Source organism: Parus major, chromosome 9 (assembly GCF_001522545.3).
Source record: "Parus major isolate Abel chromosome 9, Parus_major1.1, whole genome shotgun sequence".
Classification (NCBI taxonomy): domain Eukaryota; kingdom Metazoa; phylum Chordata; class Aves; order Passeriformes; family Paridae; genus Parus; species Parus major.
In genome coordinates, this window is record NC_031778.1 from 20,965,645 (window position 1) to 20,980,890 (window position 15,246).

Consider the following 15,246-nt stretch of genomic DNA (forward strand, 5'->3'; position numbering starts at 1 on the left):
TTTGGGTATCATTTGTTATTTTCCAGTGTGTTTGAGCAGCTGTTCCTGGCCCAGGCAGAGGAGAAGAAGCAGCAGTGGAGTAACAGCTACTTGTGCTGTGTCTGCCTCACTGGTTGGTTAATTTTGCTGATCAGAGGCAGCAAAAGGATATGAGCAGTGTGTGTAACTGGCTGCAAGACAGGATGTGTTGGACTTCATATGCTCCAGTGAAAATAAAGCATCACAAGTCCTGCCCCAGTCTGGGGCACTGGGTAGTGCTGCCTTGGATTTTCCCATTGCAGGAAAACCAGGCAGTGGTGAAACAACATTTAAGGCTAGTTTTCTTCTTTTTCTGAAAATCCCAGAGATCGCTAATGCTGTTAAAAAACGTTTACCAGTAATTAATGCTGTGTTGAGCAAGCCACGTTTCTCATGGTAAAATTGCAAGTATTTCTAAAACTAACCTGTTTGCTGCATGAAGTTAAGCAAAGGGCCTGACTTAACAGCTCCATTTCAAAACCCAGCCCCACCTGGTGTTTCAGAGCTGTGCTTTTATGTGACAACACATCCTTTACACCACACTGACACAACAAACCTGTTGTGATTAAATGGAACAAATACCAACAAAAATCAGAGCTAATGGGATCACGCTGCCTTGTTATCCTCTCTTTCAAAGCAGGCTGGCAGCCACGTGTGTGGTTGTGCAGCCTAACAGACACAGATTGTCACCAGTCAGAGGAAAACAATGCCTGGGATTGCAAGAAAAAGCAATTTATTTCAGAGCTGGTTTTGGAGGAAAACTGCCCAAGTGCTCCTGTAGGTTTGTATTACTCCCTGAGTTTAACTGCATGAGGATGGAATTCCTTTTCCCAATGCTTGAAAATATTGTTAAACTTCAAAAAAACAAAATTCTGATAACTCTGGATCTAGAGTACTTAATAAATTTGGTAAAATTTTCCTTTAGATCCAGCCAGGCATTTTTGTTTTGTCCCTGTGTTGCTGCCCAAGCTCCACTGGGCACACCCACAGCTTCCTCTCCTGAGTGTGGATGCTGTTACAGCTCTTCTGCAGGTAAAACTTTTATCAGGTCATGGTGCATATATATGTTAGGCATAGAAACCACAAAAGGGGATTTTAAATGTAAATGGAGCTTTTACAATATGATTGTTACATGTTTAATGGGGAAAACTAGCTGGAGTCTACAGGTGAGACACTCCAGGCAAAGCTTCAGAAAAATGGTGATTCTTCCATAATTTCATGTTTTTGCTGCTGAAGTGGCCAGGTGTGATGCAGGTGGCAGGCAGGAAAGAGAGCCTGTTATTGTTCAAATGTAAATTTATACAAATTACCCAGATTAGAGTTGAAGCAAGGCTTTTTTAAAAGCCAGAGGTCAGTGTTTCTCATTTTAGGTGGGCAATAACTCAGACAGGTACCTGCTTTGCCAATCACCAGTTTTGTTCATGTTTATTTTGAAAGTTCAAAGATCCCAAACAGCTTGATCACACACAGGGCTGACTGTTGGAATTTTCCATGTTTAGTGCTGGACAGGAGCCCAGAAAAGCCCTGCTGATTGGAGGGCCAGGCTCTCCTCAGAGCTGCAGGGATGTGCTCCTGTGGCAGCCACGGCATGAAGATGCTGGGAACAATAATGCACCCACAGCATGGAGACTGCACAGGTGACAGCAGCTGCAGCCAAGCTTGGCAGCCACAGAAACACCCCAGCCTCAGATGATGCTCAGGCTGATTTAGGATTTCCAGAAGAGGAAAGTACAAAATCCAGCAGGAGTGAGTGAGTGCTCCAGGAGCAGCGCTTTACCTCCACCCAGCTGAGAGCCCTGGTCCATCAGACCAGAGGTTTAATTTGGGAAGAGGAATATCTTCCAAAAAGCAAAGCACCAATTTTACTGGTAGCACAGCAGGTGGGCCAGGGCCAGCACCTGCCAGCTCAGGAAAGCAATGGCACCATAACTCCTACAAGGCTTTCATAGAGCCAAAATTCTTACATAAATATATTTTATAAATACATATAAATAAAATATCAAATATGTTCTCCCCTCTTTCAATAGTTTTCCCCTTTATCTCTCAAAAAATGTTTGCTGTCTTCCAAACAAAATCAGTTTATGAGAGACATCCCACACGTGTAAAATTCTGATGTCTGTCAAATAAGAAGAAACAGATTTTAAGCACAAGTGGCTGTTGCCAGAGCAGCAGTAGCAGCACCACACAGGCTATTTATGTGTGAGCATACAGAGATACTATTTTTCTGCACCAGCAGTCTTCTATCACTTTTGCTGCAGCAAAACTCTGTCTTCCATTAAAAAAAAGAGCAACAGACCCCACAAGATTTTACCAGTTTTAAGCATCACTAGTAAAGTTTCTTCTAATGTATCTGTACACTTTCTGTCTGCTTGTCCTCCTGGCCAATAATCCCACCAGAAAACAGCTTTATTAAATATCCAGAAATAGTAAGATCAGAAATAAAGAGGTAAATAATAGCAGGAAATAGCTGAAAAATGTGTTGTTTACAATATACTCAGCATGTGGCAGGTATTAAAGGAGGTGCAGACTCAACATTGTCACATAATATCAGCACAAAGTAATTAGAAACAGAGAGGCCTGTGGAAAAATAAATACTCAATAATAGCTTGGATGTACCCAGCAGCAGGAAATGAGCTTCAGTGGTTGAGGGATCTGATTACACCAAACATAGATAAAAATAAGGAACAATTGTTGCTTTTTACAGGCAAAAACAAAGCAAAGGGTCCTTATTGGGCAGATCAGAAGTTATCAAGTTACCTCCTCATTTTGTACACATGTGAGTATAATATTTACATACACTCTACATAGGTATCTATTTTATTTATTTTATGTATTGGAGGGCTCTGGGGCTGCCTCAGGAGTCCTGGTGGGGCTTTGGCAGGGATTCATGTCAGCACCATCCTCTTGCAGCAGCTAAATCCACCCAGCCCATCCCACTGCCTCCGACTGCTGCCCTGCGGACACAGGAATAATTAAATTCCCCTGGGGGATGCATTTCTGGCAGGCTGCTGGCATGGAACTCCTTTCAGGCTTGCCTTGGCACCCTGGCTGCTATTTGAGCCCTACCTCATGCTGGAGCAATGCTGGGTGGGAGGAGTGGCCTGGGATAACTGGGACAGTGGCTGTAATGTGCCCCAAATTGGATGCAGCTGGATCCCATGAAGTCTTCATGGAGGAGATTGAAGGATTGATTCCAAGGAGGGTTTCTGTGACCACTCTGAGCTTGAAAACTGCCCTGAGCAGCATTTTCTACCTGAATCCCATTGGTGTGGGCATAAATAAACATACAAAGCACTAAGGAGCCAACAGCCAGGAAAGATTTTCCATTGCTGTCCATCCATTCTGGATTTAAATGGAAAATTAAGAGAGAAATGCTTTAATAGATAATTAACAGATTTCTTTTTTAACAATTATATAGCTTAACATATCAAGGCAGTTCAAATACCCCATCCCAGCAAGCATTAAATCATGATTTAAGCCTGACATTTGTTACATGGCTTTTGCTGTCAGGTTGGGGGTTTAGTAGGGATTTTAAATGGGAACATGGAACAACAGGAATTTTTCCTGTGGCTCAGTCACCACACTGGTGTTCCCTGCACACCAACAGGATCCTCTGAGCCCAACCTCCAGGTGCCAAAGCCCACAACAGCATCAGCATCTTCTTAATCGCTGGCACAGGGGACAGGGAGAGGACAGAAAGCACTGAATAATAAACACAGCAAAGTGCACAAACAGCAGAAATGAAAGCAAATAGCTAAAACTCTTCAGTTTGATACAGAAGAGTAAAATGCTTCTGGGAGCTGTGCTGCCACTGAGTTGGGCTGGGGAGACCCCAGTTATCCCCCACCTCTCATCCAGGACAGATAAGAGAGTGTTCAGCCATCCCTGTTCCCAACCTGATAACATTTTCCAGCAAAACTGAGTTCATCAGTCTTCATCCTTCCAGCTCATTTAGGAATTATTTACACTGGTGGCAGATAAGGGTCCTGAGACAGGGGTGGTTTTGCTGACACAACAGGCTGGGAGCTGTAAAGCCTCTGTGCTTCTCCCCCAGCAGCTTTTCCAAGGCTCTTCCCCTGCCCCAGCCTGCAATGCTGAGACCCCTGGGGGATAAAGATCCTCCCCATGGCCCCTGCAATGGGGCACAGTGTGGGGTTGGCAGGAATAACTTGCAGAGCCCATGGGTGGGCAGCAAGGGACAGCTGAACTGGGGTGAGGAGCTTGAAGCCCAAAGCAGGATAAATTGTCTGTCTCTCTATAAATATGTATAATTCCCAGGGAAAGTGCCTCCCAGGGGACAGGGATCACAGCAGCAGGTGCTGACAGTGCTGCCCCCCATCTGAGCTGGCACTGAGTACTCAAGTTCCAAACTCCATTAGGATAATCTCCATAATTACACACTGCAACCACAGAAGTGTAACTGAGTATTTGGTGTCAGCCCTGAGCACCAGGGACTGGGATGAGCTGGGTGGCCCTTGGAGGTTAGCAGGGAGAGGAAATCTGCTTATTCTCTGTGACTTCTGACCTTCAAATCCACCCTGGAAAGCTCAGGAGGGCTCTTTTCCTCTCCCCCCAAACACAATAAAGAGGCATGAAGCAACCAATGTTTTTGCAGGTGCAGAATTATCTGTTGGGAGAACAAACTGCAGAGATTGTGACATAAAGCTGTGACTTTCCTGCTCACCTTTATCAGGGAGCCTGTTTCCCACATCTACCCAGTAATCAAAAAAAAAAAAAAAAAAACACAAAAAAACCCCCCAAAACCAAAGCCCATTAAATCAGAAACCAGGCAAAACCCTGGGCATTTGTTCCAGTATATTTTGAGGGTCTTGTCTGTCAGTGCCATTGGAGGGATGGCTCTCTGCCCCAGCTCTGGTGCTCTTTGTCAGGGTGGGATTGCTGGACTCAGTGCAGAAAGGGCATTGTGCTGCTGTACACAAAACCCCTGGGGAGGTTTTTGCTTGCAGGTCAAGAAGCTGCTGCTGCTGTTGCTTGCCTGATTCCTCTGGGTGTTTTGTATTGCACACAGCCAAGTAAAAACCATTATGATTAAAAGAGTGTTTATGTGTGCTGTCCTGAGCTTTGCTAAGCCCCAGGAGCAGCTGGAATACCCAATTCCCTTTAAAACAAATGGCACTCCTGTGCCAGCCCTTTCAAGATAGTTTTACAAACAGATCTTAGAGATACGAGCTCAAAAAATGAGTCTTCCAGGGTGGCTACATCCAGCACTGTTACTCAAAGATGAGAGGGAAGATATGAGTCAGAATCAGTGCTGACATTAGGCCAGGGATTACGTTCTGTCACACAGTCTTGAAAATAATTGGAAATTTGAGTTGAGTAATTAAAAGTTCTAAGGTGAATTCAGGATTATGGAAAAGAGCTGCTTACCCAGCTGGTGCACAACATTCCAGCTGGTGCACAATTCTGCTGCATTCATTATCTATAACCAATCTTACAAATTTTACGTTTCCTTGGGTATTTTTCTCAATGAACTTCAAGAATCAACATGTTAACATGCTCATGCACATCCACATCCACTTGTACTTTCAGATTCCTCCTTTGCTCTTACTTCTAAGGCAGTGCATTAATGTCACCATTTAAGTACTATTTACAGTACTCTGAAGACCAAAAATTGAAGCTAAAATGCTTAAAGACCCTACTATCAATGAGACCACGCTTTGATTCGCTGCAGATGCAAAATAGCAACCAAACAGACAAATGAGAAGCAGAGCTGGGATGTAAATCAGCATCAACATCATGGGATGTGGGTCTGTTGGCTGTGAAACTGACCCAACTGCCTCATGCCAAGCCTTTGAAAGCATGGAATCATCTGGAAGAGATGAGATATAGGAAATACAGATCCCAAGTGAAGTCAGAAATTTGTAGTCTAGATCTGAGAAAAATGTTCACTGAGAATAAGCTGATGGATTTCTCCAAATCACTTGCTGAAGTAGCTGCCCAAAATTGTTACATTTATGTGAAAGTGCACACTAGCACATCCCAGGAGCAAACAGTGGATCTCCAGGAACAAGAGTTGGGGGTAGTTGTGGCCAGACAAGTTCTTGGTTGATCAGCCAAAATAAAAATATTCTTTAGAAACACATCGATTTGGGTAAAATGTTTGCTAGGTCTGGAAGATTTTCTCCCATATCTGTTTCCATTAGCAGTTTATCTCACTGACTGGAAATGGGTATTTTTCCTAAAATTTTAAGGACCCAGCAGACATGGGACTGAAGGTGACTCCTGGGAACAAAGAGGAGAGAAGGAAAGAAATGTGACCCAGAGAGGCTGCTCTGACTCCAGCTACATCCTGGCCATCTGCTAGACTCAAATACCCAGCCAAAATAATGCATGGGGGTTTTGTTGTCCTGTCTGGCAGACTAAATGCCTTGAAAAACCCCCAGTCAGGTCACACCAGCTCTGTTTGCCACCTCTCCAGCACAGACCTGCTGACATTCTGTGCCAGCTGCTGCCCAAAGGGGAGCACAGATGACAGAAGATGCTTCATCGCCTACTGAGGCAGTTTTTGCATCCCTGCTGTTTGTTCACAGCCCAAGATCCCTGGAAGTGTCCAAGGCCAGGTGGGATGGGGCTCTGAGCAACCTGGGATAGTGAAAGCTGTCCCTGCCCATGGCAGCAGGGTGGAACAAGATGAACTTTAAGGTCTCTTCCTACCCAAACCCTTCTAGGATTCTATGATTTTACTCTCATACCTCTCTCCTTTGATCCTGAATCAAAAGAACCAGGGCAAATGAAAGAAAGCTGATCACCAAACAGATGAAATTCCCTAATGACTCCCTTCAAGGTCTCTGCCAGCACAGTTTAGATGGATGCATCAACATGTACAAACTAAAATGCACTGTGAATGAAGAAGCATTGCCCTGATGAGGGAATATTTGCTGTAATTTGTTTTGCAGGCACTTAGCAAAAACAGAATAAAAAGAAATGGGGAGAGCACCCAACAAAGTAATATGAAAATGGAGCCTCTGGCAGCCTCTGAAATGCACACTTTTAATCCAATTAGAGCATGGAGTGGATGAGGGACCCTGGACACGAAGTAGCCAAACTCTACTTGTGCTTTTGTTACACTGCTGCAGGTCTGAGCACAATCTGTTCCACGAGTGACTAGAAAATACATTACAGCTGTGAGGAAAATGGATTTTTCTTTTCTTCTAAACCTACTGTGAAATATGAATTGGGAATTCATTAGCTATGAGCTGCTGCAAAGTAACATTGTTCTTAAAATATTCTCCTGGTTCCAGAGGACCTTGGTTAACTGCAGACAGAGCACAGAGGTCCTTCATTTCATAAAATGTCCTGGGAAGGACCATTAGAAATTACTTACAGATTCTTTCAGAGGCTTTTTAATTTCCATTTGCAGACTCTAAGTGATGACAAAGCAGAAAGGCTTTAAGCTGGAGGAGGGTAGATTTAGATTAGATGTTGGGAAGAAATTCTTCCCGCTGAGGGTGGTGAGGGCCTGGAACAGGCTGCCCAGAGAAGCTGTGGCTGCCCCTGGATCCCTGGAAGTGTCCAAGGCTGGGCTGGATGTGGCTTGGAGAAACCTGGTACAGTGGAATGTGTCCCTGCTCATGGAAGGGGGTTGGAACTGGATGAGCTTTAAAGTCTCTTCAAACCCAGACCACTCTCTGATTCCATGTGAACAGTGAATCTGCAGCTGTTGAGTGGTGAAGGAGAGGATGCCACAGGCTCTGCTGCTCACAGAGACAGGAATGGAGAAGGAAGAGCATTGGGCAAAGCAATCTGTGGCTTATCCACGTCTCAACACCCTCCTGTGGGATGCTCAACAGCTCTGGATGCAATGAGCAGCATCGGTCCTTGGGACCTGTTCAGGTTCCTGCAGGTCCACCCAAGGTCCATTCGAGGACAAGCACAGCTGGGGCACTGTCACCATCACTGCAGCATCTGAGCAAGGTTTTTGGAGGTAGAAGGACCACCAAGATCTGCCAATGATGGACAGAGGGAGCAGGGGTGGGATGGATGTCCTGAAACTTTAAAGTCTCCTTACTAGTGGAAGAGTTTGATTTCCGTGGCCTCAGCAATATTTGATATCCTGCCAAGAAATCACTCATCATGCTGAGGGCTGCATTTCAACAAATGAGGAACAGTCCTGCTCCTCCAAAGTCTGCTCAGAGATTGGTGAGAGCCACTGAACACAGCTGGCTGTACATGTCCATACATCTCCCTGCTCTGCCCATGGTTGGCCTTTCTGCTCAGGTCCCAGCTATGCTTTGATTCCAAAATGCTCAGGAGGACCAGGCCCACGGTTTTGACCCAGGCCCTTCACAGTCACCGTGTCAGAGAGCAGTGGGGTCATTACCAGAGAGCCCAGTGGATGTGATGGGCAGGCTTCCAACACCATCATCCAGCTCTAGTTGAACAGCCACACCATGGAGGTGGATCCTGCAGGAGTAACTCCCCACCACCAGAGTGGGAGCAGCTTTTGAAGTCAGCACTTATCTCCTCAGTCCATCACCTGCACAATTAAACCTTTCTTCAGTCATAAAACAGCAGAAACCAACACAAACAGCATAACCCCCCTGATTCCCTGCTAATCACTGAACAATCCCACTACAAAGGTGACCCTGAGCCCTTGGGGAGCAGGATGGGGACAGAGATGCACCGGGGGATCTCAGAGGGGGCAGTCTGTGCTCGGGAATGGCTATGCTGTGCTCTGCAAATGAAGGGAAGCAGTGTCTGTCCACATTGACTGTCATAAAGATCCTCTGGTGTACTCCCCTGCCTGGCCTGCCCCCCTCCCACCACACTTCTGACAGGTTTTGAACCCATTTGTTCCACATTTGGCATGGCAGTGATGCTCTCAGAGTGCTGCATTTGCTCAGGTTTCAAGGTGAGGGAACAGGCAGGGAAATGGAGAGAGGCAAGAGCACGTCCTGCCTGAGATCCTTGATGGCACTGGGGACCCATGGGGACCTGGGCAAGGAGAGCTGGCAGGGCAGGGCACAGGGCCCATGGAACCAGGCAGAGCACAAGCTGCCAGCTTGGCTGCTCATGGAACAATTGATTTTCAAGGGCTCTGAATGAAAACTCAGAGGAGTGACACGATGGTTTTACAAGTACCTAAAGAGAAGCTGAAATCTCCTTTCTCCTGGATGCAGGCACGTTGATTTTCCTTGAGGTTTAGAGGCCAAGCATCTTCAATGTCCAGAATCTCTTGACAAGCCAGAAGCCAGAGGCTGAGAATTAGGAAAAAGAAATGTGTGAGGTCTTCTTCAAAGCCAGAAATATCTTCAAAGCTGTAAAGACAAGATCTTCTTGAACAAAAGAGTCACTCCCACCTCCACTGTCACTTACCTGACCTTTTCATTTGTCTGGAGAGCTGATAAAATTCACATGACAAGATATGCCTGGAGAAAAATCCTTGCTTATAGATTTTTGATAGAAAAAATATGCTTCCCTCCAAAAAAAATTTGAATCCAACCAATTAAAGAGAGGTTTCAAAAGAATACAAAAACAATTTGAATTTTGGTTGTCCAGTTTTTCCATTTCATTCCAAAAGGAAAATATCTAAGTAAGATATTAACTCCTATTGGTATGGATATTTCTTTCTGCTGGCACGGTACCTTCGTGCCAGTCATTTGGAAGTGGTGAATAAATCCCTGCCTGGAGAGCTTACAGTGAGAAAAGTGAGAGCCTGAAGGAAGAACTGACAGCAGATAACAATAAAAACAACAATCACTTTTTTTTTTTTACCCCTGGAACTGACATTTTCCTGTGGAAATGTGAAATGAAAAATGTCTTGTTCAGTGGGAAAGCAACTCAAGACAGGCAGTCCTTGCCAAGGATCCATCCCACCTGGCCTGGAGCAGAGCAGGTAGAGGTGAGCTGAGCTCTCTGATGCTCAGCCACCCAGCCCAGCTCCGCTGCCTCCCCATCGCTTTTCTTTTTTATTCCTATTTTTCTTCCTATTGCTACCACTCGCCTGGGGCTCTCCTCCCAGGAGAACTAATATTTTACAGCAGCATGCTGATAGCTATTAAAGTCCCACCAGGTTCCTCCCTGCCAGCAGCCGTCACGGATGATCCAGCATCCCACTCCCCCTGCAGAGCTCTGGGATGTCTCTGAGCTCTCTGAAACCCCAGCTCCAACCCCCTCATGTGCTCACAGCTTTCCTGCAAGGCTTTTCTCCACATTCTTCCCCTGCTGCCCTTTGCCAGCACTGGTTCAGTTTTCCCAGTGGTTTCACTTTGATGTAAAATGCTTCATTTCCCACCCTGCCCGTGCACCCACACTCTCCCACCGCCAGCGCCGAGCTGAGCTTCCCTCTGGGGCACTGTGCATCCCTAGGAATGAAGAACTGCAATAGCTTAAATTAAAACCATCTCCCTCATATCTCTTCATCAGCACCAACCACAGCAGATGCTGCATCTCTCAACACATTCAGCTAAAGGAAAGTCTCAGCAGCAGCTTTGAGTCTCCAGGTGCCAGCGCAGAGGTGTCTCCTCCTGCTCACTGCCCCGGCCAAGAGGGATGATTGATTTTACAGCATCACAGCCAGATCGGCTGTCACAGACAACAGCTCTGGGGAAGACTTCTCTGCCGACTCCCTGGGAGCTCTGAATGATCTGTAGTAATTATTTTTCCTTTAGGAAACAGATGAATTAATCCTTCTGTTAGGGTTGCGGTTAGTTTTCCTAAAACTGGTGTTTTCAAAAGATTTCAGAAAGCAAACAAAGCTGCCAAGCACCATTTTTCAAAACCATTCTCAGTCGTGTAGTTCAAACACTCCATCACATTTCCAGAAGAAAATAGATCAGATTTCTGAAGTGCTCAGTGGGTGCTGCTGCCTGCTACAAAACTGGGGACGCTGTCTTGTGCCTCAAAAGAGAGCAGCAGATTTGGCACAGTTCTCACACGTCGGAGATGGGTGCCAAATACGTGCTCTCCCTGAGTTTTAACTGCATTCTCTTTACTGAAATGATTCATTTCTAGCCTTCAAATATGAAATACAGATAATCCAGGAGAGAAAACAGGGCAATCCAGCAATGGATGTGGTTCTTGTGCACAGTCTTGCTCCTCCTGCTAACAACACTTTGCTCTAAGCCCCAGGAAAAGATGTGAAAAACCTAAACTTTGCAATATGGACACCTCATAACACAGGTAAGAAGGTTTGGTAAAGGGGTTTGATGAGGCAGCCAAGGAAAAACCTTATTTTTTCAGGTGGAATTGCCTTCTGAGAAGGGCACTGGAGAAGTAGCTCTCAGAAAATTCACTCAAATTTTGTACAGTTTGCTGTAAATTAGTTTAATCAGTGACAATTAAGCAGAAATACCACCTGAAAGACCTCTAACCTTTGAATGCCAGACTTGGACAGCAGCAATGCAGATGAATCTTCCCTGCAACTGCTCTGCAGATAATCACAGAACCATCAAATGTTTTGGGTTGGAAGGGACCTTAAAGATTATTTGATTCCAACCCCCTGCCACTGGCAGGGGCAATTTCCACTAGACCAGTTGCTCAATTAAGCAGTCAAACCTTCTTTTCTGTGGCTATACATAAATAACCCCCACTTAAAAATCAGATTACTTAACAAGCTTCTCTATATGACTTTACAAACACTTGAATTTGGCAGGGGAGGTCGTGATCATGTTCAAATCAGTGGAGGTTTGCTCAGCAGCTCCTCAGAGCAGCATTTCACCTGCTGAGCAAAGATAAACTGGGACAGGTGATCAGGATCCCAACTGGGTCTTCATTAATGGATTTAATAATTTTTTTACCTGAAATAAGAGAGCACAACTTCATGAGAATTTTGGCTTACTTAGCTGAAAGAAAAAGAAGCAGGTTGAGAGAGGATACAACCACTGTTTATACGTAAATAAGGAGTATCAGCAGGAAAAGAAAATAATTAGGCTAACAACCCCTAGTTAGAACTAGTGGGAATGAGCTGGCCATAAATTATTCAGGATGGAAATGAGAAGTTTCACCCCATTAAAGAAATCTTTATAACAACATAAATTCTTGCCTCCAGTTAGTCTAAAATATGGAGATCGAAGTGGGGGGCAGAGGGGAGAACCTACCAGAATTTCATTCTGAAGGGGAAGAATGGCAGCAGCAGAAGGGAAAAAGCCCCTTTACACAGGGCAGCAAATACACAACCACAATCCAACACAAACATACACACTACAGATTAAATATCAGTCTTGGGGAAGAAATGGCCAGTATCTCTGGCTCCTCTTAGTTTATGATCTCTTTATTATTGCCATTAAGAACCTTTTTGGCATTTTATAGAGTAGTCTGAATGCAAATTACAGGAAGGTCAGTGTAAAAACACATTTGTTAAATGAACTAGTATTTTCTTAAACTTCCTTATGAAAAGAAATGTCTCTGTGGATCTTTAATGAGACAGCACTGTGGCCTTTGTCTAAACCCAGGGTCAGGGCATGGGAAAGACTGGGCTGGCTAATTGCATCTGAGTCTTACTTAAGTGTCCAAAATAGAAGTAAACACTTGAGGAATGAAGAGTTCATTAGAATTTTCTTGCCCTTACTGTCTTGAAAGCAAGCAGTGATGGTGACCTGTGATCTTCTGACCAGAGAAATTTCATAGAAAGCTAAAAATAAGTGTAATTGTCAGGTGGGAGGTAGTTTTGAGCAATATCCCTTGTGCTGTGGGCATGACACTGTCCCTTCCCAGGACACAGGGGACAACCCCCTGACTCCCAGAGCGCAGATCCTGCCAAAGGCATTGACAGACTCATCTCTCTGATCTCCAGCATCTGAGGGACAACCACCACCAGCCTGCGATACCTTCCCAAGCTGGCTGCTTGTGATTCCTTAAACTTGCAATTTCTCTTTAATTGTAACACTCATCAAAGCTGTTTACAGTCCTTAATTCTCCCAAAGCCCTCACAAGGATGTAACACCCAGCAAAAAGCAAAGCAGGCAGAGATTAACTGATCTGCACAGGGTGTGTCACAGCTCAGGAGGAGCAGCCCTGTCCAGATCACTGCTGTTTTATAGCAAAAAATAAAAGGGAAATCACACCAGACTGGGAAAAACGCACTGAAGTCTGTGCTCTGTCAAAGTGCTGAGTGCCAGGCTCTGCTGTGCCACCAGCTCGTGGGCACTCAACATCTCTGCCACATAGGGGGACACTGCAAAAGGCACAGGTGCAACAAGAGAAGGGAAAATCCATCTCCGAGGTTCTGGAGCTTGCTCTGCCTCTTTCTGAGGTGGTTTGTTCCTAATAAGTCCTAACAACCAGTTCCTGGTTTGGTGCCAGCAAGTAATTGTGACCCTTTGGGTGTCCCCAAGGACCTGGGGTCTCCCTGGGCACTCCCTTCTTACCTTACCATGACCTCCCCTCTAAAACCAGGTGGAGCCCACCAGCTTCTCCACACAGAAAACACGGCACGAGCAGATTTCTCTACAGCCATCCCAAGCCTTGTCCACTTTAGCCACCCCAAATTTAGTGTGCCAGGGTTACAGAGCACATCCCACTCCCACCTGCCACTGATGCTTGACCATGGAACTTTCAGCGATGCTAAATCCCTCCTCACACAGCTGGATCATCCTTTAATGAGCTGCCATGGATGAGCCCCAGTCTGGGCTCACCCAGCTCTGCTTCAGCACAAACTTGGCAGACCCACCTTCACCCACTCCATGGCAGAGCCGGCCCGTGGAAACGCCAGGCTTGCTTAGCTCAACACATCCCTTATCAACAAGGACACTCCTCACAGTGCTTTCTGTTCCTCTTGCCTAAACAAGAAACATTTCTGTACAATCCTGGGAGAGGCGATTCCAGCCGGGAGATAACACAGATGCAGCTGCCTTTGTTCCTGGGGAAATCTGCTGATGGAGGGATGGTCTCACAGGGGAGCTGCTCTTCGGGGCCATCCAAACTGCTGCCATGGATTATTTGATATGAGGTGGGCCAGGCTGGCTTTCCCAGAGTGCTGCAGGGAGTCAGAGTTTGTGCTGCTCCAGGCAGGGTTTATCTCAGGAAAAGGCAGCAAGGACGGGCTGCAGACACGCAGCGGATGGAGGAGAAGAGCCAAGCACGGTGATATCACAGCTCTGAGTCATTAGCCACGACTCAGAGCTCTGCCCGGGGTAAGAGACAAGGGCTTGCAAATAGATACCGTGAATAGAAGCCAGAAGAAAAAGGAGTTTCAATTTTACTGAGGAGGCTATTGTTGATTGATTATTTCACAGCTTGGTCTATGCTGAGGGCCAGATCTGGACACCAAAATCCTTAAATAATTTCCCTGCCAAGCATGGGCAGCCATGAGCAAGCATGGGAACCTTGAACTGCTCAGCAGAGATCTCATTCCCCTCCAAGTCTTTAGTGCCCTGATGCTGCCCAGCGTCACTCAGGGCTGGGGTTGAATGGTTTTCTATACCAGAAAAGCAAAGGTACACATTGTAAGTTGACAGGAGCTAATTAGTTCTACAAATACACCCTCTCTCTGAAGATATCAGAAATTATTAGTGATTTTTCATAGCTAAATGGTTTTGACAGGCTTTTCAAAATGATGGAAATCTGTTTAACTGAGGAGTGAACACATTCATGCAGATCCAAGGACAGAAGGCTGAGGATGCATCCTCAAGATGAGCTCCTCTGCAAACTCGGACCCTGAAAGTTCCAGAACCCATCAAGCAACAATAAAGGAGTAAATAATAAAAGTAATAACCCATAGAGCAAAATGCTGCATTTCCTCTCTGTAACAGCCCTGGTGCCCAGCTTGCTGTGCCACGGTAGCTGAGCATGATTTCTGCTAGACACACACATCTCTCCCTCCTTAGGTATCACACACCGTGACGTTCTCTCCAAATCATTTTCCCCAGCATTGCTTAGCAACTCATTTCTGGTTATCTAACTCTAAGCAGATCATCCTAATGGCCATGCTGGGTTTTTCTTTTTCTTTCTTTTTTTCTTTTCAGCTCTTCCCATGCTGTTTCTTCTAGTAAGGAACTGCAAGTGGCAGCAATTTGTGAGTTGTGGGCAGGGAAGGACATGGTGCCTGCTCTCCTTGCTGTGAGTGGGGACCTGCAGGATGCTCCTGGCAGCCCAAAATGCACAAAAGGCCCCTCTCTCCTTTAAGGCTCCTCATCTGCATCTCTCCATCTTGAAATATCTAATCCTTTTCATCTTTCTTAAAAATTGTTTGAGCACTAAATGCCAAAACATCCTTGCTGCTGGAATCAAAGACTGCAAAATGAGATTTCTCTGTCTGATATCCCCACA

The 15,246-nt window shown here is 45.5% G+C and overlaps 1 long non-coding RNA gene across 1 annotated transcript; it reads right to left on the reverse strand.

Moving 5' to 3' along the window:
* Positions 1-7,574: 7,574 nt before the first annotated feature.
* LOC107208629 lies at positions 7,575-13,620 on the reverse strand. Its single transcript, XR_001523270.1, has 3 exons — positions 13,506-13,620; positions 9,121-9,236; positions 7,575-8,515 (listed from the first exon to the last, which is right to left on the reverse strand). It is a non-coding gene; the product is annotated as an uncharacterized LOC107208629 (long non-coding RNA).
* Positions 13,621-15,246: the final 1,626 nt, after the last annotated feature.